Source organism: Cupressus sempervirens, chromosome 2 (genome assembly GCF_028749045.1).
Source record: "Cupressus sempervirens isolate cs-2001-9-10 chromosome 2, ASM2874904v1, whole genome shotgun sequence".
NCBI classification, from domain to species: Eukaryota; Viridiplantae; Streptophyta; class Pinopsida; order Cupressales; family Cupressaceae; genus Cupressus; species Cupressus sempervirens.
In genome coordinates, this window is record NC_143119.1 from 459,486,749 (window position 1) to 459,506,014 (window position 19,266).

General features: G+C 35.9%; 1 protein-coding gene across 12 annotated transcripts in view; it reads left to right on the forward strand.

Annotated features, from left to right (window-relative positions):
- The window catches only part of LOC149573034 (uncharacterized), a 155,564-nt gene that overhangs the window by 80,079 nt on the left and 56,219 nt on the right, over window positions 1-19,266 (forward strand). The window lies entirely within an intron of this gene.

Consider the following 19,266-nt stretch of genomic DNA (forward strand, 5'->3'; position numbering starts at 1 on the left):
CGGTATAAAGGAAGGACATTTTCTTTTATCATGGTATCGAATGAATGTAATGTGAATTGATGATAAGCAACAGAGAGTGCGGAATGCGAAGTTGAGGAAAGTAGTGCGGAAGTGAAGGAAACTTCATTGCTGAGGTTTTGCTGTGTGATCTGAGGTTTGGTATTTGGATCCGAGGTTTATGACCTGGTCTACAAGGTCTGATAGTGATTGGTCCGATTGACAGGACAGAGGAAAGAGCAAAAGAAAGAAGAAAATAACAGTAAATTACTTGTTTGAGCAGTGAGTTCTTGTAGTTGAAATTGCATGTTTGGGCAATGGGCTCTTCTTGCATACATTACACCACAACTCCTAACAAGGTTGGCACAACTCCTAACAGGGTTGAAATCTCCTAACAGAGATTGAAAGTCTCTTAACAAGGACTCATTGTAGTAAATGTTGTAATAGAATCCTAACAGGGTCCATCCTCTAACAAGGAATATTTATATTAGTACATCGTTTTTTGGGCATCATTCCCGTCGGGGTTTTCCCTCTGATCAAGGGTTTCCCCAATCAACATATTTGGTGTAGTTCTGTATTTTCCCTCTGATCAAGGGTTTCCCCAATCAACATATTTGGTGTAGTTCTGTATGAGCATTTTATTATGGCTGTTGTTTACTTTGGTTGAATGGTTAAGTTTGTTTGAAGAAGATAAATGTTTTAAATATTGGATAACTAATTCACCATCCCCCCTCTCAGTTATCTTGGTGGACTATTGTTTCTAACAATTGGTATTAGAGCATCAAGTCCTTGAAGAAAACGTTTAACAGCTTTGGGAGATCCATGGCGAACATGTTCAGGAAAGATAGTCCAAAATTTGATGGAACAAACTATGACAGCGGGAAAGAAAGGATGAAGACACATTTGTTGTGTATGGGTTCGGGATATTGGATCTTAACAATATCAGCGAAGACAATAATTGAAGAAAAGGATTTGGAAATTTGCTCCGAGCCAGAAAGAGATCTTTTCATGTGTGAAATGAGAGCTAGAGAAGCACTATTGACTGCACTTCCTGAAATTGAGTACAATTAGGTCAAATCACTTGCTACTTCACATTTGATTTGGAAAGCTTTGGAAAATAGTTTTGAAGGTCATGAACATTCTAAGAAGTTGAGGCTACAAAGTTGGATTTGTGCGTTTTAAGATGCTAAAATGATGGAAGATAAATCTGTAAGAACATATATAGGCAGGATATCAAAAATTACTGCAGGTATTAAAGCTCAAGGAGGAACCAAAGAAGATGATGAGGTTATATGGAAGATATTATTGAAGACTCTAACACCGCCATTTAAGTCAGCAGTTTAGATGATACAGTTGTTGATATCATGTACCAAAGATTTCACAAAGGAGACATTGCTTGGAAGACTTGAAGCAGTTGAGAATGAACTTAGACAGTCTGAAGAATTGACTAGAACCAAGATAGCTTTCAATGCCTTGAATATTTGACCTAACTTATCAAGAAGCACAAGTGCTAGAGGAGATTTTGCTAGCAGCAGCAGATCTGAAGAAGACAGAAAGATTGAAGGAGTAGTCCTTCTAGTAAGAAGAGAAAAAGGAGGTAAGAAAATCTTTAAATGTTGGACTAGTGATGAATATAGTCATTATGCATCTAAGTGTCCTAAAAGAGAGAAAAAGTATAAGGGAAATCATAAGCCTAAAAAAGATAGAGAATGTTTGTATGCAAATGAAGATAATGACTTGATGAACAAACATTAAGTGCTAGTGATGATAAAATTGGATTTGTGGCAATTAAAGAAGAAAGTCCAAAGAAGGTAGCTTTGATATCACAGTTTGAGAAGAAATCTAATTGGACAAATTGACAGTGGTTGTTCACATCATATGATTGGTGATATGAACAAGTTTGTTGACTTCAAAAGTCAAGATGGAGGAATTGTCAGGGTCGGAAACAATGCAACATGCCACATTAAAGGTATTGGATCTTTAACTCTTGAAAGTAAAACTAACATTGAGGATGTATACTTTGTTGATGATTTAAAGCACAATCCTCTGAGTGTTGGACAACTAGTAGACAAAGGTTATCAGTTGCAGTTCATAGAAAAGACATGCATAATCAAAGATAAGGATGGAAAGGTAATTGGAACAGGAACCGGATCTAGAGGTAATGTATTTCAGTTGAATCCTGTTGAAATGACATGTTTGGTTGCAAAGGTAGATGATAGTTGGTTATGGCATAAGAGATTTTGTCATATAAACTTTGACAGTATTGTGAGGACTAGTAGAATGTTTGTAGTTAGAGATTTGCCGAAGATTATAAAGCCTACTAACACAATTTCCAAGGAATGTGTTTTGGCAAAGCATAACAAAATTTCTGTTCCCAGCAAGAAGTTTACCACTATAGCGAAGTTGGAGATTGTACACACAGATCTCAGCGGTCCTATAAAGACTAAAGATTCTATGGTGAAAGGTATTTCATGATTCCAATTGATGATTTTTCTAGAATGATGTGGGTTGCATTTCTTAAAGAGAAATCTGAGGCATTTGACAAATTCAAGATATTCAAGAATAGAGTAGAGAATGGATCTGGTGTAAAGATTAAATGTTTAAGATCAGATAGAGGAGGAGAATTTATTTCAAATGAATTTAGCATGTTTTGTGAAGAAAATGGAATCAAAAGACAGCTATCAGCTCCGAGGACCCCTAAACAGAATGGCACTATAGAGAGAAGGAACAAGTCTGCAAGAGCTATGTTAACAGAAAATAATGTATCCAAGACATTTTGGAGAGAAGCTGTGAATACAACAGTCTACACAATGAACAGAGTACAAGTCAGGAAAGACAGAAACAAGACACCTTATGAACTGTGGTTTGGTCATTCACCTATAGTTAAGTATTTTAGAATATTTGGAAGTAAGTGTTACATAAAGAGAGATAATGACATTGGTAAGTTTGATGCTAGAAGTGATGAAGGTATGTTTCTTGGTTATTCATTGAAAAGCAAGGCTTATAGATGTTATAATCAAAGAACTAAGACTATTATGGAAAGTGCAAATACGAGAATTAATGAGAAATTAAGAATACAAGAGAGAATAGTTGATTACAATTCAGAGGATGATGTTGTTACTAAGTTAAGGAATGATGAGGTATTTCTTGAGACTAACATTGATTTGCAGAATGAAGGAGAACCAAGGCAAGAACAAAGCTCGGAACCTTCAGTAGAGCCAAGAGTTGAGATAACAACTCCTACTTCAGGAAAGAACATGATAAAGAATCACCCATTTGAACAGATCATTGGAAGCAAAGACAGAGGTGTAATGACAAGAAGTAGAATAAATGAAGAACTATGCTTGATATCTCAAATTGAGCCTAAGAATGCAGATGAAGCATGTAAAGATGACTACTGGAAACAAGCTATGAAAGAGGAATTGGATCAAATAGAAAAAAATGAGACATGGGAATTGGTCCCTAGACCAGCAGACAAGAATGTGATAAGAACTAAATGGGTATTCAGAAACAAGAGGAGTGAGCAAGGAGAAGTTATAAGAAACAAAGCAAAATTGGTATGTAAAGGTTACTCACAGCAAGAAGGAATGGATTATGAGGAGACTTATGCTCCAATGGCTAGAATAGAAGTAGTAAGATTATTCTTAGCCTATGCAGCACAGAAGAAATTCAAAGTATATTAGATGGATATCAAGTCAGCATTTTCGAATGGAGAACTTGAGAACAGGTATACATTGAGCAACTTGAAGGATGTCCTTTGATAGTTGACAAAGACATAGTATGCAGACTAAGGAAAGCATTGAATGGATTAAAGCAAGCACCCAAAACCTGGTATGCAAGATTGGACAAGCATTTGACAAAGCTTGGATGTAGCAAGGGTATGGTAGATAGTAATCTATATTGGAAAGAAACTGATGATGATTTGATGATTTTGGTAATATTTGTTGATGACATTATATTTGGAGGAAATGATGAAGAAAGTAAGAAGTTTGCAGAAGAAATGAAGAAAGAATTTGAAATGAGTATGATAGGAGAGATGAAATATTTTCTAGGATTGCAGATTGTACAGAATAAAAAAGGAATCTTTATTTCTCAAACTAAGTACTTGAAGGATTTACTGAAAAGGTTTGGTTTGGAAGCATGTAAACCCATTAGAACACCTATGGTAACTGGACACAAGTTATCTATGAAGGATGAGCCACCTATTGTTGAGCAAAAGAAATACAAATCTATGAACGGAGGATTGCAATATCTAACTTACACAAGGTCGGATATGGCAAATGCAGTTGGAATTGTTGCAAGATTCCAGGCTGATCCCAGAGAAGCACATTATGCAGCAGTGAAAAGGATATTTAGATACCTAAAGGGAACTGAGTTTGGATTATGGTATGATAGATCTAATGATTTTACTCTAAGTGCTTATACTGATGCAGATTGGGCAGGCAGTATGGATGACAGAAAGAGCACCAGTGGAGGAGCTTTCTTTCTTGGAGGAAGATTGGTTTCTTGGTTAAGCAAGAAGTAGTATTGTACTTCTCAAAGTACAACAGAAGCAGAGTATGTTGCAGCAACAAATAATTGCAATCAAGTCATTTGGATGAAGCAGATGCTGAAGGATATAAGGATAGAATTCAGTGAACCTATTGTTATACATTGTGACAACACAAACACGGTAAAAATGTCTAAGAATCCAGTATTGCATTCGAGAACTAAGCACATTTCTATTAAGTATCATATGTTGAGAGAAAAAGTTGCAGAAAAGGAAATCAGATTGGAGTATGTGAGCACTAAAGAGTAGATTGCAAATATATTCACTAAGCCTCTTCCCAAAGAGACTTTTCAGTATTTGCGAGGTATGCTTGGGGTTATGCCCCTTCCTACATCAAAGTAGAAGATGCAAGAGTGCATCAGTGCAGTGTAACAAAGAACTATTGTTTGTTTGGACTGAATGCTGATGCTTCCTATCTGGGGGAATATCTATGATGGACAGAGTCATCTAGGACTCTTGTTGATATTGTTTTGAATAGTGTCTTTTGACATTCGAGCTAGTAAGTTGTTGCTGAGTTTGATGCAGAGATGTTGGTTGCAGAAGCTTTTGACATTGATGTCAATGGGGGAGAAGTTTGGCATGAAAAACATTATGCTAAAGGGGAGAAATTCGGCATAAGCATAGTATGCGGAATAACAGTTTGGTATAGAGCACATTGAGGTATATCAATGGGGGAGTATGATTGATAAAGAGGATTTGAAGGCTAACAATCTTTTGTTGGTATTTTTGGAACTAGATGTTTTTCATCTATGTTGCCATCAATGCCAAAGGGGGAGATTGTTGGAAGATTGGTTAGAAGCATGAATGCTGATGATATTCCTATGGGGGAGTACTGCTATGATGATATGTTACGTTCATGACTGAGTTTGTCATTGATGTCAACATAGTAGTTTTCTGTAGTATCTGACAGAAGAAAAACGAAAAGATCAAGTTGGTACGGACGACTAGTTGAGCATTATAACCACCCGAGGTTATGGGAGATACTTCTGAGTATCTGGTATATGCAGTTAACGTTAAAAGCAAAAAGGATAAGTCTAGAAGAAGTTATGTAAGTTTTGGTGATGTATGTTCTGAGATAGAGTTTACAAAGGTATGTTCCGGTAAACTTGTTATATCTCTTAGTAGAGTTGATATCTTGAGGATCGAGGTTGAGGACATGAAGAAGACATGTTGAGGATGGCGTGGCTAAGTTCCCTCGTCATAATATTGCGTGTACGGAAAGTTATTCAAGTTGCAAGGCAGAAGATTAAGGTTATCGCTAAGTGTAACGTGTTCTTAATGTGGTCCTATAATAATTAATTGAGAAGGTCTAACAGCCGACTCAGGGAATTGTTTTATGGACTCGGTATAAAGGAAGGACATTTTCCTTTATCATGGTATCGAATGAATGTAATGTGAATTGATGATAAGCAGCAGAGAGTGTGGAATGTGAAGTTGAGCAGAGCAGTGGGAAGTGAAGGAAACTTCATTGCCGAGGTTTTGTTGAATGATCTGAGGTTTGGTATTTGGATCCGAAGTTTGTGACTTGGTCTACAAGGTTTGACAGTGATTGGTCCGATTGACAGGATAGAGGAAATGGCAAAGGAAAGAAGAAGATAACAGTAAATTACTTGTTTGAGCAGTGAGCTCTTCTTGTAGTTGAAATTGCATGTTTGGGTAGTGGGCTCTTCTTGCATACATTACACCACAACTCCTAACAGGGATTCAAAGTCTCCTAACAAGGACTCATTGTACTAAATGTTGTAATAGACTCCTAACAGGGTCCATCCTCTAACAAGGAATAATTATATTAGTACATCATCTTGTGGGCATCCTTTCCACCGGGGTTTTCCTAGTCAACATATCTGGTGTAATTGTCTATGAGCATTTTATTATGGTTGCGGTTTACTTTGGTTGAATGGTTAAATTTGTTTAAAGAAGATAAATGTTTTAAATATTGGATAACTGATTCACGCCCCCCCCCCCCCCTCTCAGTTATCTGGGTGGACTATTGTTTCTAACAGTTCTTGTATCCTTGCTGAAGTAAAAGGGTTTGAAGTTGATCGTTCTTCCACAGCTAAGTTATTGTGGATTTTTGAGAATTTTCTTGTCTTCCTACTGTTCTTACTGTTGCTCTGGAAGAAGCTTTGGCTGAGAATCGTAGTGAGTTCAATTCTGAGAACTATAAGTTTGAAAATTAGGGGAGTCTTCCTGCTGTACAATCTGTTATTGGGAGACGTCATTGTTTGGAATCTAGTTGCATTATCATTGAAGGTCGATCTGCATATGTGTGGACTGCTGAGAGAGTCTTTCATTTCTATAATTGTCTAATTTGAAGAGACTGGAGGTTGCAATTATATTCTACAGACCTATGATTCGGATTGTGGAAAATCAGTGTGCATCGTGGTGCTGCTGTAGGTAGCATCCAGCTTGGAGAGAATTTATGGTCTGTCCGCCCAATTCTGGAGGTGCAAATTGAGCTTGCAGGAAGGAACCCTATGCATCATTAGCTGCCTGGGAGTTCTGATATATTTACCAGGTTCCATTTCCTTGATTGTAATTTTCACTTGCATTTGCAATCAAAATAAAGAGTTCCATCTGGCTTTAGAAACTAGTGTATGTTTCAAAATTTTATTTCAATATTTCATAGTGGCAAACCAAACTAAGATGGAAGTGAAGGTTCATATCCAATTATAAATCATTTGTCATTATTAGTGCATAACTTTAGAATTACAGCAATCCTATTGTTATAGAATTAAATATCAGTTTTTCCAAGGCTGGATGTTCAGAGATTTGAATGACAACATTATGAATGGGTAAGGGAATTGATGTTGATAAAATTAATTCCATTAAGCTATAACCAAACCAGGGTTTTTACATTAAGGATCGAATTCAAAGATTCTTGAGATTTAAATGATGTGTGAAGGTTGGAGTTAATCTGATATAACCTTGATACTAAATCAACCATGTTTGGTAACCATAAAGTAGATAATAGACTCTCTAAAGTTTACTACTTGGAATGATACCCTAATTAAAATGAAAAAGACCATGACATGAACTTTTTCACCAATTCGATACCTTGATGCAAGAGCAGCCACAAAGTGTAACACATAAACATCTTAGCATGGGAAATCTTACCATGGGACATACTACAAGTTCGATACCCAACACAAAGAGCGACTAAATACTCCAAAGATTGAAACTCGCTAGTATTAAACTTAGAAAAAGAGCAATAGCCTATTTAGAAATGAAGCAGTCCAATACAAGTCTCATACTATTTTTGACACTTGCATAATAGAGATTGAGTATAGTAGAAAAAAAATAGCACCTTTCCTGCTGTCATTCTTTTAAAATTTTAAACCAGATGTTAGTATGCGATTGGAGGCAATAGTTGACCAAGAAATGAGATCATTGGCAGGATGTTGGGATTGGGAATAAGTTATTATATAGTCTAGAAACTGATTTGGTATTTTCCTTTTAATTTCTCCAATGCTTGGTCTCACAGATTTTGGCTTATGTTCATGCCTAAGCATAGAAGTGTGTTTCTCCAGAACTTGATAGATGTTTTTGTTTCATTTCGTATGACTGTTATATTTAATTAAAACTGTGTCTAATTGCTAGTCTTCTTTGAACCTTTGGTCAAATATAAATTTCCATTAAAATAAGAAGATATCCTCATCCATTTTGATACACAGCAACTCAAGCAAAATAGGAATAGGCGACAATAACCAAATGAAATTGTCACACTTTCCACCATCTCTGTAGCATCTTAGACATATATCGCTGAAGTAATGTAATGTAATGATATAAATATGGAACAAAGGAACCATCGCTTGCATCATTAAACACTCATCTTTTTCCTTAAATCTATTAAGTTGGTTGAATTACTAAGCAAGTAAAGGGTGAAAGGGCTAGTAGACTCTACTTTACACTTGCTACAACTAAGGTTGAGTACCATAGGGTACGTTCCCTTGAAGAATATTCTTATTTTAGAAAAATGCCATAGATACGTATGACGTGCCTGATCACAATAATGGTATCATTTATCAGTTAGCTCTCACGGTTTTAGGCCAATCTCCTGTAGCTTTATGTGGTTATCCTCTCTCTCTTTCTCTATACAGGGTTTAGTTTTCTTTACCAGATATTTTCCAAGACATCTCTCAGTAGAACTCAATCCAATGATCAACATTGGTGGTCTCGACAATGTGGAAGTCCTCACAACACATGATGGGAGGCTCAATGTGCCCTGGGATGCCAAATTTCTAAAGCTTTTAATTTGGGTTTAGCTATATCCCATTATCATAAAATTCATTACAACAATTTCTATTCTCGTTTGGTAATCAGGTTCAACTGGATGCTAACAGTAAGTTATGTTAGGGCTGGTCTGATCTTCATATTCAAATGAGCATTTCAATAAGTATGGTAGCCTTGGTTTAATCTTCAGATGCAACTCGCTGTTTTCAAACACACATTTATTGATAACTTGTTACTCTTCACGTTGTTGGGCTAACACTAGTGAAGTTTCGAGATCTGATGCCATCTCCTTAAACGTATGTAATGATTTAGTAAGCACAGCTCAACTAGTAAACAAAGACCTAAGCATACAATAATCCTTCTAATGACGGAAAAGTTAAAAAGAAGCAAATTTAGACAAAACATAAAATTCAAAGAAGTATACAATAATCTTGGTGAGAAAATGAGAAAGTTGAAAAACATTTTGGGAAAATGTAATCGACCTTGAAGCAGCTTGCATGAGATAATCAAGCACATACAGTTATCAAATGGAAAATCCAAACCACTAAAGAGGAATGCAAATGGGGTCATAAATTATCTTGCACATGTAGTAACCTAAAATGGCTCCCGCACTACAGACTGCCGCCAAACACACTTTGCCAAATAACAAATGACGAACACGTTTTTCTTTTTTTTAATTATGAACCAATTTGGTCGAAATTTTGACCAACTCGAGCATTAAAAAAAAGTATTCAACAAGCCGATTTAGGGCTTGGTTGAAATAAAAGGTTGAAAATTGACCTATAATGTACTAGTGGGTGTGGGTGCTTTGGTTGAGAGACGATATGACCATATTTTTGGACCCCATGTACTGTTCACTCCCTTAATTTGATCATGTAGAAGATTGGCACTCAAATAGATTGGGTGAATAAAATATACCAAGAGGGGGAGGAGATACAAATGTTTGTGACAAACCACTTCATGTCACAATCCATCTTTAGAACATACTCCAAATTAGAGTTGCCGAAGGTGTTGTCTTGTATTTTGTCAACATAAAATGTTGGTAACAGCACGAAACTTTTTCAAGCTAGCTTCGCATTTCTCTAAGCTTGAATTTGATACTCAATTGCTTAATGTTGATCAATCGATCAATTTCAATTCACATATCAAATCATTTTACTGAAGGCCTTCATCAAGTCTTTTTTGTTTTGCTTTCTGTCGAGTCTTTGCTTGATTTTTGAAGCCTTCATCGTTCGTTCTTTGCTTTTGAGTTTGTGTTTGCTTGTTTTTAGTCCTTCGGTTTTGCTCATGTCATGCCTTTCGTTTTTCCTTTCAATTTGGTCTAACCTAGAGGTCAATCGAAGTTGTTAGTCAAGAGTTATGCCTTTTTTAGTGCCTCAAAAGTGGACATTTTAGGTGCAACAACACGAATTAAAAATATGATGTTATATTTTCAATTTGACTTTCACTTTTTGAAAAATATAACTTATATTCACTTTTTGTTATGTTTTTAAGTTACTTTAACTTCAAATTTTTAACTTAAAGTGACTATAGTGCACTTTATGTTATAATTTTAAGTTGAGTTATTTTTTAATTTTTCACTTAAAGTATATAACTATATAGTTGGTTTAATTTTTGGTTTTAAAAATCAAATGTTTATTTAAATGTTACTTTAAAATGATGTTTATATGTTACATTTCAAAATATGATAAATAAATATTGTTTATGATCCATTTTGTAACATTTTTATAATTTTAAGTGAATTAAATGACTTAAAGTCTTCATAAGTGGACATTTTATATGCAATAACATGTAAAGTCCATCAAAAGTGAACTTTTTACATGTCACTGCATATAAAGTTTACTTTGGTGGACCTTTTTGATGTCATTACATCAAAAGTTCGCCATAAGGGGACCTTTTTGATGCTATGGCATGAAAAGTGAAGTTTTATGTTTAAACCTCTAAAAGATGAGTTGCATTTTAAAATATGCTTCCTCCCCTAAAAGGTCTATTTTTGCCTATGAGCACATTTTAAAACATGTAATGGCACCCAAAAAGTGCGATTTTGGAGAGATGCATATTTTAAAATATGTAAGTGATCTCAAAAAGTCCGATTTGATCAAAAGACATGTTTTAATATATGCATTGACCCTCTAAAAGTCCGTTTTTGAAGAAAAACATGCTCTTGCCCTCCAAAAACTCGATTTTGATCATAACTTGAGATTTTCTCAATGGATTTGCATGAGATTTGTTCCATTGGAGGCATTTTTGGTTGGCAATGATTTCTTTTGCTTCTAAAATGGATTTATTAAGCTCAAAAATATTTTTGAAAGTTTCATGATAGGGCACGTTTTTGGAGAAATCAGCAATAAATCCATTTGTAATGCATGTTTTTTCTCCCCCAAGTAAATCGATTTGGCATATTTTGGAGGTTTCATTGCATTGTGGTTCATACTTCGGTGTTTAATGATCAAAATGTTTTGATTTATCATCATGGATAAAAACGTTTTTGCCAAAAACATCCCACAAGCATAAACACCCAAAAACGTTGGAACATGGAGCATGAATAAGGCGCACTTTGACATCTCCTAACAACTTCACCTTGTTTGCTGCCCTCTCCCATTTGAATTTGTTAAGTTGGAATAAGTGTTTTGGAAGAATTTTTCAAACATTGGAGCATCTTTTCCCTTCATTTTTGGCACATGTAAGTGGACTCTTTATTTCTTGCTTTAAATCCATGCTTATCTTGCTGATTTTATGCATGAATTTACTTGATGGTATCCACTTGTTAAAATCTTTGCCATGGAAATTGCATTTCTCTTTTAAAAATGAAGTTTTTCTTCATTTTCATGTTTTCGGTTCTTTCCCAAGTCCCAATTTCGAATTTGAGTGTTGAAGTGCATTGCATCTTGGTATGTTTGAGTCACTTTCCAAAGTTACGTTGTTTCTTTTGTGTTTTGTGCTTGCTTGTCGGTTTTTCTCGACTTGGAGAAATTGCAAGTTCTTTCCTAAGAACTTGTTTTTGCTTCATTACATGCGAAAGCATCGTTACAATCCACATTCCAATTTTGTATCACACCACTTCACATTCCATCCAACAAATGCGATGACATGTTTTTCATCCCATTCACCATCCACACGTGCATCTAATCCCATTTTCTGCTTCCATTTTCACCCATCTCACTTTCCGCATTCACTCGCACGACACGATTACACGAAATGCCTTACGTGTAATTGCACCCAAAAGGTCCGATTTTGATTAAAAGTCGCATTTTGAAAAGTAAAAAAGATGTCATTTTCATCTCCCATGTACTTTGACTTCCTCTTTTCACCAAAAGTGACTATAAAACTCATTATCTCACTCCCATTTTTCATTTTCATCCCTTCATATGCATTTGCGCCTCCATGAGCAAATACATGTTTCCACAACTTTCCATGCTTTCCATCTTGTCCTTCATTTGCACATACATGTGAATTGCATTCTTCACCCGCATTCGCATCTCATCTCACCCTCCACTCCTTGTTACATGTTGCATTTACATGTATTCATTTTTTATGCAATAATGCTTTGAAAACACTAAGTTACTTTTGAAATCAGCAATCTTCATTTGCACACATTCCCATGCGTTCCACCTTCAAGCATTCTGATTCTTTTCCATTTCATTTCATCTTCCATTTTCTCACTTTCATACCATTTCATTCCCCTTTCCATTCCATTGCATATGCATATGCTTTCTCTTTGAAGTCACTTTGTCAGATTTGTGAAGTTTCCAATCCATTTTCGAATCTTCACTACTGATTTGGAATTCACTTGTATGGAGATTCCTTCTAATAATGTATGTGTTTTGGGATTTTTGTGTTGCAGCGCAAGCACAAGATATGTCCTTGCCATCCAAATCTAAAGGCAAAATGAAATATCAATATGATAAAGAATTGGCTCATGCAATTCCTTCTTCAGTCATATCTATTTTGGATAACGTGTTGGACACAAAGATTGGTCATGTGGACGTGGCTGATTTTCTACAAAGAGTTGAAGCTCCGACTAGTCATGAAATGAAGCGCATTAAGAGAAGCAACATTCACCTGGTATCTACGTTTCCTATGGCAGCTATAGAACCTGACTTCATTTATGGATGTGCACGGTGTTTTACTCCCAAGACAAAGACTATCAAAGACGCTAATGGCAATGTTATCATTAACCTTGATCCTGAGGTTATAGAACAAATCTTCAAGGTTCCGCATAAATCAGAATGTGTTGATTTGACTAAAAGATCATCATTGGCCTATTGGAATGCACAAAAGGGTGATTATCAGAAGTATTTCAACCTTTATTGGTTAGACAATAAAAGAAGCAATTTTTCCAGATGGCCAAAGATCGTTCATTGGTTAAACTTCAAACAAGAATATAAAGATCTTATCATTTCTTAGAAGGATTTGTGGCCTTTAAGATTCTACTGATTTTGAGCCATGGATGTATAAGTTCATGTTTCAAATTATGGAGAATAAAGAACACATCTTTTGGGGAGAACTCATCAGTATTGCACTTTGCCAGCAAATATGCAATGTGGGAACATCAGTGCCCTTCTATATGAATTATTATCTTGTTTACATTGCTGCTGCCATGGGATCTTTCTCTAGTTTTTCTACCAAAGGAGATCGTTTTCAGGTTCCTATTTGGGATTACTATGACCAAATCACTTTGGCAAATAGTAAATTCCACTCCAGAAGAGTCCAAGATGCCTTCTTTGAGTATTTTCCGAGTTTGTTCAATAAGCAATTATCTGTCAAAAGAGCATTTGATGCAGCATGGGAGAAGGTGAACCAATACGGCTGTATTTTTATTCAATTTTCCACTTTCACATATTTGAGAGTTGGATATTTCAAAGGTGAGCTATATACCTTACCTAGGTATGCTACCAATCGAATCATCCTGATGGAGCTAACTAGACAGCTCATGGACGTGCAGAGTGATCATCATGCTTTGCATAGGCCTGGTTTTGGCATTACCTCAGCTAAGCCTTTAACTGTTGGCAATTATTCAATCATTTCTGTACCTAAAGCAAAGAACATGGAATCAAAGTTGCAGTTGATTACCTTGAAGAAGGTCCAGGCTAGATTTGATTTTGACTACCGAGAGATGAATTCTCAAATGAAAAGAGCCTGCACTCATGCTCATCGCATCAAAGACATATGGATAGATATGAGGACAGAACTTGACATCATGAAGATGGACTATTGCAGATTAACCTTGCAGCAGATAATTGATCTTAACATGTTAGAAATCCCTTCAAATTTCCAAGTTGAAGATAATGGCAACATTTTTGATCTGGAGTTTCATCAAGCCGGCTTTGATAAGAAGTGCCCTTTTCCTATTCAATGGCAACAAAAGGAAGGTACGTTTATCATGGACAAATTTCAATTCATCTTGGTAAACACCAACAAATGGTTGAAAAGTAAAGGCCTTAAAAGAGTAAATCCTAAGATGGGCTTGGATTGTGGAAGTTTTGGTCCTCTTGGCAGGAAAGCACAACTAGAAATCACAGGGAAAGTTGGTTCCTCATCTTCTGATGCTAAGGGTTCCCTCAAATTCAAATTGAAGGGCAAAAAAGGAACTAAATCATCTCAAGTTCCTAAACCAATTCAAGAATTAGTGAAAGAATTGGAAACAAAATCCGATAAAGGAGATTCAGATGAAGAAGGGGAAATCATAATCATATCTCCTCCAAAGCCTACACAAGCCTGTACATCTTCTATACATGAAGAGCCCTTTTTGCATAAGGTTGATGATGATGTGGATTCATTCTCCACTATTTTCACTCCTTCCATTCCAATTTCAGAGATTAATACCATAGCTCTTCCTATTCCCTCTGTTGCTCTTCGCATTCCTTCAAATGAATAATATGCTCATTTAGCAAATGTGTTTGAAGATTTTCTGACTCTTACCAGTGGTCAAGTTTCCCAACTTGATACATCTTTGATAGGATTTGAGCTTTTTATGACAGAGTCTTCTCAACATGTTCCTATGTCTTCAGTAGTACAGACTGAATCTTGCTTAGTCACTACAAATATACACAGATATACAATCTGGATCAATGCCAATGGTCTCCATTGTTCCTGCTTTTGCAGATGAAAGTTTCAGCCTGCCTACATGGTTGAGTAGAATAACAACAAAGAGAAGGAAAGTGGTTGTTCCTCCAGACAATCTTCCTATTAAGAGGACCAAATCTAAATCTTTGATTCATAAGATCGTTTCCAAAATTTTGGTTGATTCTGATAAAACCAAATTTGTTGAGGTTGATAAGCCCTTGGTAGATAAACCTGTTGAGGAACTTACTCATTTTGACTACAAGTTTACTAAGGTTGAAATTGGAAAGGAATCATGTTTGAGTTGCTTGCAAGATGCTTAAGATGCATTGGTTAATGTATCAAAGAGCAATCATGAGCTTTGGGAAAAGAAGAATTAGCTGAAACAGGAGGTCTCTTGTCTGAATGAGATTATCCAGAAACAATCTTCTCAGATTGTTGTTGTCATGTCTCAAATGTCTAAAGAGAGAAGGTTGATTGAAGCTGTCAAGTCTTGTATACAAGAAATCATTTTTGAAAGAGTTCGAACCATCACAGAAACATTTGCAGTTCTCAGGCATTTCAAAGAGATAAATGAAATGGAGAGAAACTTAATTTCTTCTTTGACACAAGAAGCAGATAACGTAAAGGAAATTCTTGATGATTGGGATGAAATGGTAAAATTTGATCTAGATGCCTTGGTCTCATGTGACATTCTTCCATCATGTGAAATGTTCTTCAAATTTCAAGGGCTCATTGGTTACAAAGAGGAAACATTGAAGAAGTTGATCATGAAGTTGCAGGTGGCCTTTGAAGATTGTCAAGTAGTTGAAACAAGTGTTACTTGTGATTTGGAAAAGATGGGATGCCATGTTACTAATGAATTCGGCAATCTTATTGCTGTAGAGAGAGTAAATTCAGAATATACAATCAGGATCATTGCTGATATAGATTCTAAAGATTTTGGTTCGCACGCGATGAACAAGCTTGTCTTGTATAAATCATTGACAAAACACTTGTTAACTACTACAACAGCAAGTTCCAAAGTTGTGCAATCAGCATATGAAAATGCGGTGAGAATTGAAGCCATATTGAAGACTATGGAAATTGCTGATCTTCCTACAGTGCGTGACATCATTGTCAAATTCAAGGCACTGAGAAGCAATTTTCAAGATTGTTGTTTTTTGTTTTTATTTCATGTTAGTAGTTGTAAAAGAAGCATTACATGGAAAAGTATAATTACATGTAATGTGAGTTGCATGTATGTAAAAAGATGTAATGCAAGTTGCATGTGCAGTTTTATGTAACCCTTTATTTTCTTCTGTAGTTAGACTAGGTCAAAGTTGGTAGAGTTGCTGCCACTTTTTCCTCCACCTTTTTCTCAACTCCTGTTCCTATATAAAGTAGTGCCCCCTCATTGTAAAATCATCATTATCTTTATGCAAGAGAGCTCTGGAGAAATTGTGTCAGCAGATATTTGTTTGTGTACGCACTATTTTGAGAGAAAGTGAATATAGAGGAGCATTTGAGACTTAAGTTTGATTAAGTGAGATTGTTATTTGTGTGAATTGTAAGCTTTGTCTATAATTTATCCAAGTTATCTTTGATTCATGTTATTTTGTGTTATTGGTATTTATATCTCGTGAATTGAATAGAAAACAGTTAAGAAACGATTGGAACCAGAGCTTTGGCCAGTAGCAATTGTGGAAGTGTATAGCTAGAAGCTTTGTCTGTAGCTTATATTTTCTTCTTAATTCGCAAAATAGTTAAGTTATTTTTACTTTTAGGAGTCTTTGTGCCCTAATTGTAAAACTTGTCCATATAGAAGTACAACTGGACTTAGGGCCAAACCGGTACATTTTCAGCGAACCTTTGAGTTAGTGAAGGTTTATCGGTATCACTGTTTCTAGCTCTTGATAGAAGTATAGTTGGAGATTTACCTTGCCCATTACTCGCCCCACGAGTAAGTGGATTTTTTTTTGAAAGTTAAGAAGAAAGGATATTGTTAACACCCATTTTATAAAATTTCTTGACTTCTTGCTTACCTTGAGTTTATCCAAAGATTGGTGAGAAGGGGGAGCCTTCCCTTTAAGGTAGGAGAGACTGTCACACACGTTGTGGCTGGTCATCCTATTTTGCGACTGGATTTTTACCCAAAACCATCGGTTGCAAAATATCCACCCAAAAAAAAGTAAATTAATTTTTTTAAATTACTAAGTTTCATGGATTTGTAATTTAGTTAAAAATAAAAAAATATAATTTTATTGTCAATTGACATATGGTTAACTTGCTTAGGTTGTTGAGACCTGTTTTGCATCTCATACAATTGTTATGAGGCAACTCCTCAAGGTGAAAGATGCATTGAGCCAAATGTTCATCGATAATCAATGGGGCATATGAAAGGCCTCAAATTCAGAAAGAGCACAAAAGATTAGGGATTTGGTCTTGAATGAGAGTCGGTGGGCTTGTGTGGCATATGTATTGGATTTCACCGAGCCTATCATGACTATGCTCCACTTTGATGATACAGATGCACCTTGTTTGGGGGATGTTTATGATGGCATGGACACCATGGTTGAGAAGGTAAAACATTCTACACAAGCACATGAGAGTGACCCCACACAAAGTGAAGCCTTATGCATTCAAGTGGAAGCAATCATCCACCATCGCTGGAATAAGATGACTACCCCATTGCACCTCCTTGCATATGCCTTATCTCCTAGGCACTATAGTGAGGAGGTACTTGATATGTTGGGTAGAGTTCCACCATTTGTGGGTAGAGTTCCACCATTTGTGGATGAGGAGGTTGCTGAGGGGTGCCAAAAAGCTCTTACAAGACTCTTCCCATTGGAAGAAATGCATGAAAAAGTGAGGGTAGAATTTGGGTTGTTTGCTTCGGGGTTAAAGCATTCTCCATTTGCACTAAAGGACCAAAATAGAATGAGAGCTATCACATGGTGGTACATGTATGGTCAACCTTCAAGCATCTTCAACCTCTTGCAATCAAGGTCCTATCACAAGTAAGTTTTTAATTTTATTTTGTTTTAAACTTTTATGTTTACACTTGCATTCTAGAATTTAGTGTTTCACACATTCTTTAAAATTAATTTGCTGTTCATTTGTATGTTTTGTGACAACTATCTAGGTTGCTAGTTCTTCTCTCGTTGAAAGGGAACTCCTTTATCCATTTAGTGAAGTGCAACCGGTTGGGCTCCAAGAAAGCGGAGGACTTGGTCTTTGTCCACACCAACTTGCGTCTTTTGTCACGTAGGAATGATCATTACAAGGAAGGGGCAACAAAGCTTTGAGATGTAGCCCCTTAGTGTGCGGATTTGGATGCAACACTTCGTGATCTTACTACAGTCGGAGATGGCGATGATGATAGCATGGGATGTGGTGCATCTAGCTCAAGTGGAACCATGTTTGTTTCAAATGATCTTTCAGCAATTGGAGATGATAATGAGAATGTGGATTTTCTTGTGAATCCTTATGATTCAGGCTTTTCATGCATATTAGTTGATTGAATCTTCAATCATTAACTAAGTATTTATTTTGTTGAAATCTTGAACATGACCTATTTGAACTTGCTAAGACTAAACTCTAATGTTGGACAAGCACATATTGATATATCATATGAATTTTGAAATATCTTGAATTTTGATAAAGGGTTAAGTATCATAGTCATATTATCAAATGATTTGTTTTTGTATTTTTCTTATATTTCATTTCATATATATATATATATATATGCATTTCCTCCCGCATTCGCATCCAAAAAATAAAATTTCCCCACATGTTGTATCCGCTTCTGGAATCCGCATCCGGATTGGTAACTTAGCTTAAGAGCATCAACTGACTGCTGTGATATTATTCTGGTTGTCTATGATGCATGTGAATCAATTACAGGTTCCATAGTTTGTTTACAAATCAAGTTGATGCATAAAATTAGCTTCTAAACATCTGCAATTGATTAGCAAATAAAGTTAGTGTCTTTGGTTGTGTAAAACATGCAAGACAAATGTTTGATGAAATAAATATGAAGGTTTAATAGCTATTTCTAGTTTATTGTGTTTCATGCAACATGTTTGGCAAAATGACACTTCTGTATCAGTACGAGTGTCTTTTCAATATGTTATGACTTTGTAATTACAGAAGCTGAATGTTGAATTCATGCATAGTGTTTGTCATAATGCCAATGCAAAGTGAATGATCAATTTCAGAATATTATTGCCATGAACTCACAGTGATATCTGATCGTCATAGTATTGCAAGTGTTTGATAAAATGTTTAAGGAGAATTAATGTATAATCTTGGTTATTGGGAATGTAGGCAAAGTGTTTGACAATATTCCTTGAGTCTGAAATCAACAAGTAAGATCACAATGAAGCAGAGTTGAAGTTAAAACCTGCATGTTTAAGGGCACCAACCCTAAGGAGTCACCAAAC